This window comes from Neopsephotus bourkii, unplaced genomic scaffold (assembly GCF_033783945.1).
Source record: "Neopsephotus bourkii isolate Nb327-2 ecotype Australia unplaced genomic scaffold, CSIRO-AGI_Nbou_v1 NB_196, whole genome shotgun sequence".
In the NCBI taxonomy this organism is placed as follows: domain Eukaryota; kingdom Metazoa; phylum Chordata; class Aves; order Psittaciformes; family Psittacidae; genus Neopsephotus; species Neopsephotus bourkii.
In genome coordinates, this window is record NW_026900709.1 from 2,227,064 (window position 1) to 2,238,622 (window position 11,559).

The following is an 11,559-nucleotide window of genomic DNA, read 5'->3' on the forward strand; positions in this document are numbered from 1 at the left end:
TCAGAATACAGTGCCTAGGAGCCAAAACATTCTCTCTTCTGCCAAAAGGGATTCAAGTACAGGTTTTCTGCACACACAACTGATCTAACTCACAGATAACTGACCGCAGCTGGGAAAAGGAGGGAACTGATTTCCATCAACTTGCTGAAGTTACTTCACTGTGCAGAAAACTTTTTGACCAGAAAGGGAGCATAAGGACAAGTATAAATCCAAGGCTTAGTATCATGTCTGGGATGATTCTGGGTTTTATTCAATGACATTTGGTGACTCTTTCATGTGAAAAGCATAGACAGAAACTGGGTGTCTATGCTTCCCTCCCAGCTCTGTCCCAGCTGTTCAACACAGAGCTTGAATCATGCCAACATAACACTGCTTTGAAAGTCATCAGATTAATCCCCTCAGGAACTGACTTATACATGAAATATTTGCCAGGGGAAGAAATGAGTTCAAGCAGATATATACAGTACAAAATATGTTAAAATCCCAAATCTGAGAATATCAATACCCAGTTCCTATAAAAGCCCTAACACTTCCCTTGTCAGGCAGTGGCTGAGTAGGAGTTTTAGAGCTGCAATTCAGTGCTTTCTCCCAAGTGACATGTCCAAGGTTTCCCAAGATACACCCTTCTGCCTAAATCCTGCCCTTCAACTGTGTCTGGAACTACAATAGAAATGAAAATAAGTCTAGTGATAAAAAGTCATGTGACATTTTACGTACCTTGAATTATGAATACTCCTTGCCACAGAGTTTGCTGACAGTATCACAAGAGCTCAGTGCCCATAGGAAAACAGTAATAGGACCAGCCTGCCTTCTTTGTGAAGACCAAGGTAGCTAGTCTCAGCCAAACGGTATACTACCTGCCTTGAGCGAATGAATACTTACAGAATCATAGAATGGATTTGGTTGGAAAGGACCTACTTCAGGTCAAGTCTTTTCCATTCCTATTCCTTAAAAAGCTGAACAACAGCTTAACGATTTAAAACAAACACTAAAAAGCCTTAATTGGGCATGTAAAATGATGGAAATAGCCACAGTAACCGCATGGGTTTCTTGACACCTGCTCAAACCCCTTTCTGGTTGATTTTGCTTATGAAGCTGTCAGTGTGATTAGAGCAGGCTTTGACCAAGGGTCACACCCTGGGTGGTTGTTAACCTCTGTGTATGCACATACATAATCACTTTCTCTAGAGAAAAGAACCCTAAGTGACAAATGAGGGGCAGTGGAAAGTGGTGGGAGGACAAGACAACCCTCATGCTGGTGGGCAGTCACCTCCCTAAGAATTTGCTGGTGTCAGGGCTTTTGAGTACCCTGCTAGGACAGCGTCTTTTTCCGTCAGCACTCTGGGGACATTCTGGGGGACTCACTGCAGGAAACACATGGCTGTGGCAGCTGGGGTGAGAGATGAAGGGTGGCAGCATGCAGGATGGGCTGCATGGCTGCACAGGGAAGATTATCCATCATGTGCAAGTGGCTGTGTTTGTGGCATGGAGCTCCATAGGCTTAGGAATAAAGATGAACCAAGATGAACAAAGTCTGAGCCTGCTGTCTTGAGAATGTAGTAGAAAAATTGATTTCCTGTTTCTGTCACCCAAAGGATATGCTTAAAAAAAGTCACCTTCTACCAGATTACAGTTCTTCGAAACAGTGAATTAAACTTGTCCAAACAGGGATCCTGAATTTCACAGCCTATGGTGTTTCTAAATGGCATATACTGTTAAAAGAAAAACCAAATGAGCAAGCACAAAATGCCTGACTGCAGAGACTTGGGATGAATTATGGATATTTTCTAGCATATGCTACTGTTGTGACACTATGCCACGCTGTGCCAGACAGCAACCAGGTCACAGCAGGGAAGAACAGAGTGTCAGAGAGCCTGTTCTCAGAGACCTTAGAGGTGTAGTGAAGTCCAAAGTTTCCAACCAGCAGGGAATGCTTCTCACCTTTGGGCTAAACAATGCTGGAAAATAATATTGGTGGGGGGGGTGTATGTGTGTCCCAATTTTGTCACTGTAGGTTGTGCTATACCATGTGTATCATGTGGCACTGGAGCTGAGAGAACAGGGCTTGTGGAACTTCATACCACTGACGAGGGTGACGAGCTATTTCCCACAGTAAAGAAACCTATTCCTAAGTAAGAAACACCTTTTACCTTTCCCTTAAAATTTCTTTCTCTAAAAATAGCTGCAAACTTATCTACAAATCATCTTCATCAGAGGAAAAAAGCCTTTCTTTTTTTTTAAAAAAACCTCCAAATATATTGTACTTACATACAGTACATACAAAAGCTTACTTTCCTGTCTTTAAAGACCATTGTGTGCCCTGGTAAATATTTTGCTAGCATACAGAAAATGAAGCCTAATTTTCTCCTCTATTAAATGTACTTACCACAAATGAAGATTCAATATTTTTGTGTGTGTGTGGAAAATTTTCATTGCTATAGTACTTATGTAAGTTCAAATTCAAATAGCACACGTTGAAAAATTTTATGGATTCATATGATACCCTTTAACAGCAAAGATGCAACCAATTTAACTTTTTTTTCCATGACATTGTCTCAGCTAGAGCAGCTAATTGTTCTGCAAGTATGTCTATTTATCCTAATTCACCACTACCACAGATCAGCACCAGTGGAAACTTGCTAAGGAACTGCTGCTGTGTACTTGCCAATTTTCAAGCTATGACAGCCTGTCTGTTATCAGTTCTGTATCAACGTTTCACACAGAGAGTAATAACACCTACAGCAGTCAAAGAATTATTTAGCAGATAAGGAGATATTATTTCTCTGTCACTGGCATTCCTAGAATGGTTTAAATTATAGTAGCCAATACTTCTAATAAGCATTCCAAACATACAAGAGTTCAGGCAAAAAATTATGAGAGGCAACTGCAGTAACCAGACCTTCAGCCATGAAGAAGAGGCATGTGGTAATATATAGTAATTGCTTTCCAGCTTGCTTATGTGAGTGGCCATTTGCAAATGAGCTCATCCTTTTACATTACGTACAAGGCAGCATCAGTGTGGGTTCTTTTAAACAAATCAATAACTGTTTTATTAGCTTTTCAAGGCATGAGAATTGATACTCAGAGTCCTTCCTTGAAGTTTTTAGAAAATGATGGCTGTTAGGCACCTTCTGATAGAAAACCCTGTCATTTATTTGAGTAATTCTAATCATAAGCATGAGATAACCAGCTTTTCTGAAAGAGTTGCTTATTTCTGAGCCAGTCTCCTAAACAATTCAGTCAAACAGATTTCTATTTGAGGAAAACACAAAATAAAAGAGATAAATTAATATAAAAGTCTGAATTTTTGTTTCTCTTTCTAAAGGACAGATAATCTTAGAAGCAACCAAAAAAAAAAAAAAAACCAAAAAAAAGGAAACAACTCAAAAAACCAAACCACAACAGCCCACAGGCCAGGCTTATTTTTATAAGTAGAAAGAGCTACATTTTTAATGTTTGTACAGTTTGTGTGCTGCATCTGTTTGTCAGGTTGCCTACTCTCCTGAAAGATATCAAGGTGTGCTCATACTGTCTTGTTTCTTCACTATAAATGACTATCTTCCATTGCCTCTCAATTTTTGTACCTTTCCACATACTAACATGAAGAATTCGGAACAAAGAAATGAGGTTTATCTTGCTTTCTCTCACCCTCCTCTAAGGCAAGAATAAAAGCAGGATATTTAATATAAGAGGATTTTAGATGGTGAAGAAGTCATTGCTTACATCCTAAGGTGTTAGCTGAGAAGATGAAGTTGACAGCAAACACCATATGAAATGTACATGTGCCCACTCCAATAGTAAAAAAAAAAAAATTGCAACAGTTTATTTCTGTCATAACATACAAGCTGTTAGCAAATTCAGACAATTCTTTCTATACAGCATCTCCAAGTCCAACCGTCTTCCTCACCACCCCTACTGCTAAACCCTGTCATCTCACACACCAAATGTGGTACCCTGCTGGTCCCTTGGCTTCTCACAGTTACACCTTCCTCTCCTTCTGGTTTGACGACAGATGAAATGTCTCGCTGTCGGAACAACTTCCCTCACTTGTTGTTGATTTTGCTTCCTTTTCCAAAGCTTTTCACTTCATACCCCAGGGCCTTTCCTGAAAAAGGTTTTAATTTTTGCAATCATATGATTAGACAGAATAGGCTACATACATCTGAAATAGTAACTCCACCACTAACTCGAAAAACACTGCCTTCGTGAACACCAATAGCAACCACTCATGATAAACAAGATCTGTACAGACTGTAGAGGCAGAAACACAGATTGCAGGAACAGGGATTTCAAAGGAGTCACCATGATGACAATTGTATGCAAAAGGCTGCAAAAAGATACACACCTGCAGAATAGTTCTATGAAATAAAAAGCTGGTATATTTGCCAAAACAGGGACTCTTCTTGTTACTTTGTACGTGATACATGAAGGAAATAGACAGATAGCTTGAAACTGGATGTTTATATCTGAGAGGAAGAAATGTTTTCTTCTAGAGTAGTGTTTAGTTACAATAGATTCACGAAGAACACAATAGATACTGTCTCCCTTTTATAAATTCATCTTGCTTAGAAACGTGTATATCTTTATTGAACAAAAATAGCAACTACTTCAAATACATGACAGAATCTTTCATCTTCCCTAATGGATGTCCTACATACTGTAGCAAATACTAGTGACACTGGTAAAAGAAGACTGAGTAGCTTAAATCCTGTTTCCCAAAGGCTAAAAGATGAACTTATCTGAAATTTTTGTTCACAGAATGCATCTATAGTGGAAAGTGACACTAGAATTTTCAGTGAATTTATGCTGGAAAAAGTAACTCCTCCAACAAATGCTATAAGCCTATTGTTATTTACCAGTATGATTGATGATTCTTTAATCATACTTTTGAATTATTCCAAAACAATGAAGGAATTACACATGTATTTTTTAGTCATTACAACGAGGCACATGGGTATCAGGGTGTTGTAAGGAGGAGAAAAAGCAGCAGAAACAATGAGTTTTGCTGTCATCACAAGAAATGGAGAACACTGCATGCACAGTGGCTGTTGGTCTCATGGATGTCCAAGTATTTCCCCCCACATACATCATGGTTACCTTCGCTTGTAAGAAGAACGAATTTAGGTAGAGAACGTTATTACTCTAAGAATTTTCAATCTGTCTTTGAAATACTGCTGCTGATTTTTACAGTTAAATGAAAAATATAGCTGGTAGGTATAAAGAACCTTGAGGATGAAATATATGCTAGTTGGTAGAAAGGCCTCATGGACCTCCTTCCCCCGTTAGGGATCCAGGGTTGGACCTGGTCACCTGGGCTTTTTGGAAAGGGCACTGGAAAGGTGCTTTCTGTTCTGTACATCTGAGCCCAGCTCTCACAACAGTACCTCTGTCTTCTAGCTCAGTGGTGAGCAGAGCATTGGAAAGGCACATGTGATTCCCAACCAGCCAGAAAGGCCAGATCTTTACACACTGCATTTTCATGGCATAGGGTGATGCCTTCCTTTCCAAGGGAGTGTAGGAGCTGAATTTTTTCATTTCTTGAATACGAAATAAAAAAAAGAAGAAGTCAGAACAACTCATAATGTGTTGTGCAAGGCTGCAGTTTCAGACTTGGAACTCACTCTGCTCTCCCTCGCTGCCACCATCTGCTCTTCCACCCTCCCCATCTGCCTCTTCTGCCACTGCTAAATACTCTCTTGACTTTCTGCATACATTTAGCATCCCTCCTGTATGCTTCTCCCTTGTCTCTTCTGAGCAAAATTTGCCAAGATGCTTTCCAATGGATCTTGGCTTTTGAAATTGCTGAACTGGACCAAAGTACCACCGTCCTTCAAACTCCTTCCATTGTCCATGGGACCATCAGATCTCCAGCTGTCCTACCACAACCATTCAGCTCTTCCTTAGAGCTTTCCTAGCTCTGTAAACTCTCTGTATACCAGCCATCATTAATCTTCCTGGGTAATTTTCAGCCTCCTTTTTTGGGTTATTTCTTATCTACAGGCCTTCTAGTCCTTTTGGCTGTTTCTAATTCTCCCTTTAATTTTCACCCTTGATATTCTCATTCCTCTTCCACAGGTCCTTGCCCCTTGTCACCTGCTAGCTAGAACAGGGTTGCCTATACAGAGGGGCATACGCAACACTGTAAGATTTTGCTTTTACTTTTATTCTTTAATTCATGTAAAGCTACACTTTGTCTTCCCACAGACATTTTTTTTCCTTCCATTTTGTAAACAGGTTTGACTTAATTTTTAAACAAACAGAGGTACCTTACATATGCTATCTCTTGGAAAACAGAATCATTCAGGTTCGAAAAGACCTTTAACATCATTGGGTCCAACCATAATATGTTTAGTAACATTATAATACTACCAGTATTTTCTTAGTTGCAAACCATTAATACTGCAGCATCACAAGTGAAAACAGGTCTTTTTGATATGACAAGAATAGATATTAAATTACAATTTATGCAATATTTTTACTCTCCTGATATCAGTATATTATTCACAAGCCTTTCATTGGAGACAATCAACACTTAAACTGAAAGCTGTCTCTGTCAACCATTAATCTTTAAGACTTTTATTTTTCTCCCCCAAATGCTTTATTTTCCTAATAATAAGCTGCTGATTTACATTTCTGTGAATAGCTTATTCCAAGGTCTCCTTAAGCTCTGTTTGTGTTACTGAGATGTAACTGGCCTCAATTTTACTATAAATTTATATACAGAATATTTAATTTATGGGGACCTAAGAAGAAAGGGCACTTAGGGAATACAGAAAGGGAGAAATAACAAATGTTGTCTGCTTCTAGCATAATTCATGTTGGCCACTATCCATTTAGGGACAGAATTATCTTGAAGACAACATGGCAGCTCCAGTGAAATGTTCTAAATACAATTGGGTTAGCCAGCCCATGGTGCCTTCTGTTTTTACACTAATGACAGAGCCAGAATTTCTACAGCTCAGAGAAAATGAGAAGCCATGGTATTTTTTTAACTTTTAGTTTGGTATTTCTACTTTTCCGGAAACCCAGAACAGAGAAATTTGAAACTTTAAACAACGATTGCAACTAAAGGAATCAAAGAGGTGAGGAGATACTTGCTAGCAGGAGCATGGTTTCGTTATGAGCCCAAACATATTTCTAATTGATTTGAGAATCAATATTTATTTAAAAAATTACAAATTGCAGACTATTTACACGCTATATTCTTTCACTCCTAATTTTTTTCTTACCACCATTAACTTCTGATCTTTAAGCTTAAAACTTATCTCCTGGAGTTATTTCTTTCCAAGTACCTAAGAGCTGAAATCTATCTCCATGAGGTGCCGCAGCAAGAGGCTTGGGCAGCTCTTGCATTTCATTAAGGGCATGTCGCTACCAGAATAAACTGGGTTCTGCAGTCATTGCCATGGCAGTAAAAGAGTTTGACAGCATCAGGTTGTGTGCACTCTCCGGGCCTCTTGCATTTTGCACCTAGCACTACTAGAGCAGCAGCAGCAGCAGTGTAACACAGCTACTGTGTAACAGTTCCTTGAAGCGTTATTCTGATGTATGGATTTGCCTTCTATCCTCTCTCCATACTGAAATTAATTCCACCCAAGGAATATACTTTATTTCATAACAATACTGATAACATGGATGTTTTTGTATGTTTAGCTTGAACATATTTAGGACATGACTTTTCTCTAGTCCTGTGATAGCTGAAGTTATGATTCTATGAGTCTGTGGAGTCATATAGTAGCAGTATTAACTAGTGTTTTGGTTGCATACACTTAGTGGAAAAGTATATGAGAAACAATAAAAAGAAGAAAGAAAGTTTATTTCTTATTGATTAAATTTAGATTATTTTTGTATGGCTAGAATGCTTTAAGCTTCCTGGAAACCAGAAGAAGTGGTTTAAGCACTGTAAGTATCAACAAATTGTTTATTCCCTTGCAAGTCAGACTGCTGGAGAGCATATTTAACTTACGTCATTCCCACAGTTATCCTTTGCATCAAAGAGATGATTATTTATGCAACAAGACGTAACTGGGAAACAGTTTTTCCGAGATAATCACACCCCTGGGACATTGCAAGGCTCAGGGTTCATTGCTGTCAAGAGGAAAAGTATATTTTGTTCTAGAGTTTTAAATTCCAAACTGCAGTTTCAGCCAAACAGCATATTTCATGTGGATTAATATACCCCTTCAGGTAGCTCACCTCACCTGTCAATCAGAATATTTCACCTAACCCAAATAAAATTCTTAACCCCTTATTTACCACACTGCAAAAAGGTCTTACTTTTTTGAGAACTGAGTTTGCTATTTTAATTTTAATGACAGCAGATAAGCATAAGATACCCTAAGGGTATGCTACTATTAGTACAGAAGGGAATAATCTTCAGGAACTGCCAAAGCAATAGTGAAATAAAAATAAGGCACGTTTGCCTATATAATTCGATTGTTTAATAAAATGAATGCAGACAAAGTGCATGTACTTATTTTCCAATTACCAGAATTATCAAAAGAAATATACATATTTTCTTTTGAACAAAGCATTCTTGTAATCCGATGGTACCCCAGGAACTTCCAGGACGTAACAGCCATTTCCAGCACACAGTCTCATACAAGTTGCAAGGACAACATGCCGTTCAACTTTCAAAGAAAGTGAAATGCAATAAAGAGATCACAAGGAAAACTTTCTATACATTACTGCGTGGTTTTACAAGTAAATGCACAGAGGCCTGTTTAACTACTTCTCCCAGGAAAAACACAATCCAGTTGATCATTTTGGTAAGTAGGGACTCAAACAGAAACATTTGCAGGCTCTTGCAATTTGAAACATGCATCAACCTCAAGAAACATTAAGAAAGTAATGCAATACTTTGGGCATTAAAAAAACAATGATACTGTCTCTCCTATTTGTTGAAATGGAAAGTGAAATAAATATTATCAGTTGTCTACATGGATGCTCATTCTACCCAGAGGTAATGGATGAGAGATCTCTATGGAAGTGACATATAATGACTATGCACACACTTATCTTTCTCCCAGTGGGATAATTGTTTCTGCTCCAGACCCTCCATACTTTCTCCTTTTTTATATTTTACAGACACAGCTTCCATCTGTTCCATAAGCTAAATCTCATTTTGAGCATACAAAGTGATTTGAAATATGACTTCTACCCCCTCCAAAAGAAACAGTTTAAAACTGTCATCTCGCTGGTCTGTCTGCTTATGCGTCGTATTTTTCCTTAATCTAAGGCAGCAGTTTGCTTTCATAGACTTTTTCATGCTTTAGCTTTACGTAACTTCTTTTAGTTCTAATTTTTTTAAGGTTAGCTGTTCATTCATTAACTTTGTGCTTTCATTTCCTCCCTCTGATCTGTTTCCAGCTCTAATTTAGCTGTAGTAGAGGGTTTCTCTCTTTTTCACTTTTTATTTTACCTGTGCCACAAGCAATTATCGTTTCTCAAACAGAAGACTTGAAGGCTTCCTGTAACACCCCCATGATGAATTTTATTAAAAATTAAGTTATTAAAGAGGAGATATAATTTCTGAATGTTACATCTCCTGATCAGTCAATTTTAAGCCTCTATAATTTTTTGCTGCCATCATTAGCGTACCACTTCAAAGACACACAAAGGACAAAATATCCATGGAGGGTAGCACCAGTGGTGAGAATTCCAGTAAGAGATTTCACCTCTTGGAGTCCAAATATATTAAGTCTGGTACTAAAGAAACTATCAGTCCTTAAAATAATTGTCAAAGATAGAACACAAGAATGAAAACCAATGTACTGTGCTCTCAATATCTCTAGAAGCATATTTATTACACCCACTGATGTATTTGCTTTTGAAATATATATATGGGGCAATACAACTTCTCATTTAGTACACTATCAAACTACCTCTCCAGATTATTCAAATACTTCACGGACTTTAAACAAACAGTTCTTTAAAAAAAAGAGTTTCCTGCAACTTATCAACACTATATGAACAGGATCCTGAGCTAGTAGAAATAAGGACAAATGTTGGCTGCCTGGCCCCTCAAAAATGTCACTTTGCCCACTTCTGTAATAAATAGTCAAAAAAATAGTTGATCTACAATCTCACCTGGAGTTAAACTAAGAATACTCAGCTTCTAAATACCAACCCCTGATATGACAGGTAGCTGGACTTTACAGTTAATTCAAATGGCATTGATGTTTTGTATTGTCTTATACAGCTATAATTTTCTATAATACAAGGAAATATAAAGACAGAGGAAGTCTTCCAAATTAATTATTTATCAAACTAGTTCCAAAGGAGTTACGGGCTTCAAAATAGCTTCCCCTTTTCACTGAAAAAAAACCCCAAACCCAGCACATACACAATATGTCCAATGGAAGGCAATCTTACTGCTATTAACGTTAGACTTTAAGCTCTTCTTGAACAGGAAGAGCTTATTTTCTTTAACTGGTCTGTAAAGCAGAGCACAGAGGGGTCCAGTTCAGTGATTTTGCCCCTCTGCCTCTTTCCAATAATAGTAGTAGCAGACTAATGTGTCGATTATGCCTCTTTTTATTGAGTATGAAAGCCAAGGTGTTTACAATTAAGATACTAATGGCAGCTTATGAGAAGACATGAAAATGTGGAAAAAACCCATCTATAAATAATTAGGTGAATTCTTCAAGATAGAAATAAAATCAGGAGAATAAACATTGAGTGCATCTCTCTAGGACTTTGAATAAGTGCTATAAAAATATGTCTGGTTTAGCAGTCTGTACGGATTCTTATAATCTGATTTAAAAAATATTCTCCCTGTTGCATTAGTGAATAATCAATACATTCATTTTCTTCATCAGTGGTTTGTTTCCGCTTTTCTCTAGCTATCATAAGACTCTTCTAAGCAGGGCTACTTTTTCCATTAGATTTCACCTAACTGAGTCACATAAAGCTTCTTCATGGAAAGGCAACCATGGGGATTTTATTTATATGTAAATCATTTCAGACAGATAAAACTGATGTCGGTCAGGTCTCAATGTACTTCTAATTTTTTCCTCTCATCTTGAAAAGAAATAATACATATTAAGGGTTCTGAAATTTAGTTTGCTCTGATGGTATCATTAGTAGCAGCAGCAAGTACTGCAATTACTTCAGGTCCTTTCTCCAAATCTGGGTATTTCAAATAATTTTCCTGATTGATATAACTTCTAAAGAAATGAGCTTAAAACTATGGAAGCCACAGAAACAGAAGGTGTACTTCACAGCTCCTGTGAGCTTTAAGTAGGAGTTAATTGAGATGGGCCCTACCTACAGGATGGGTAGATTTTATTATGAAGCAACAGAAAAAGATCCAAGAACTTTCTCCTTTTAAACAGCAAGGAAGTGAATCATCAAAGAGTTTTGAGGTTAGCCAAACAACTGCACAGAGCTCCTGGTATTTGCGAGCAAGCAGAAGTACCCTTAACAAAACCAATTCTATTGTAAAGTGGGAGAAAGTGTTTCACTACTTTCCTATTCCTTTTGGATGGTTTTGTGGACAAGTGACATAATAACATGACAGATTGAACTCTAACAATTCTATCAAAAAAAAAGCTTGGT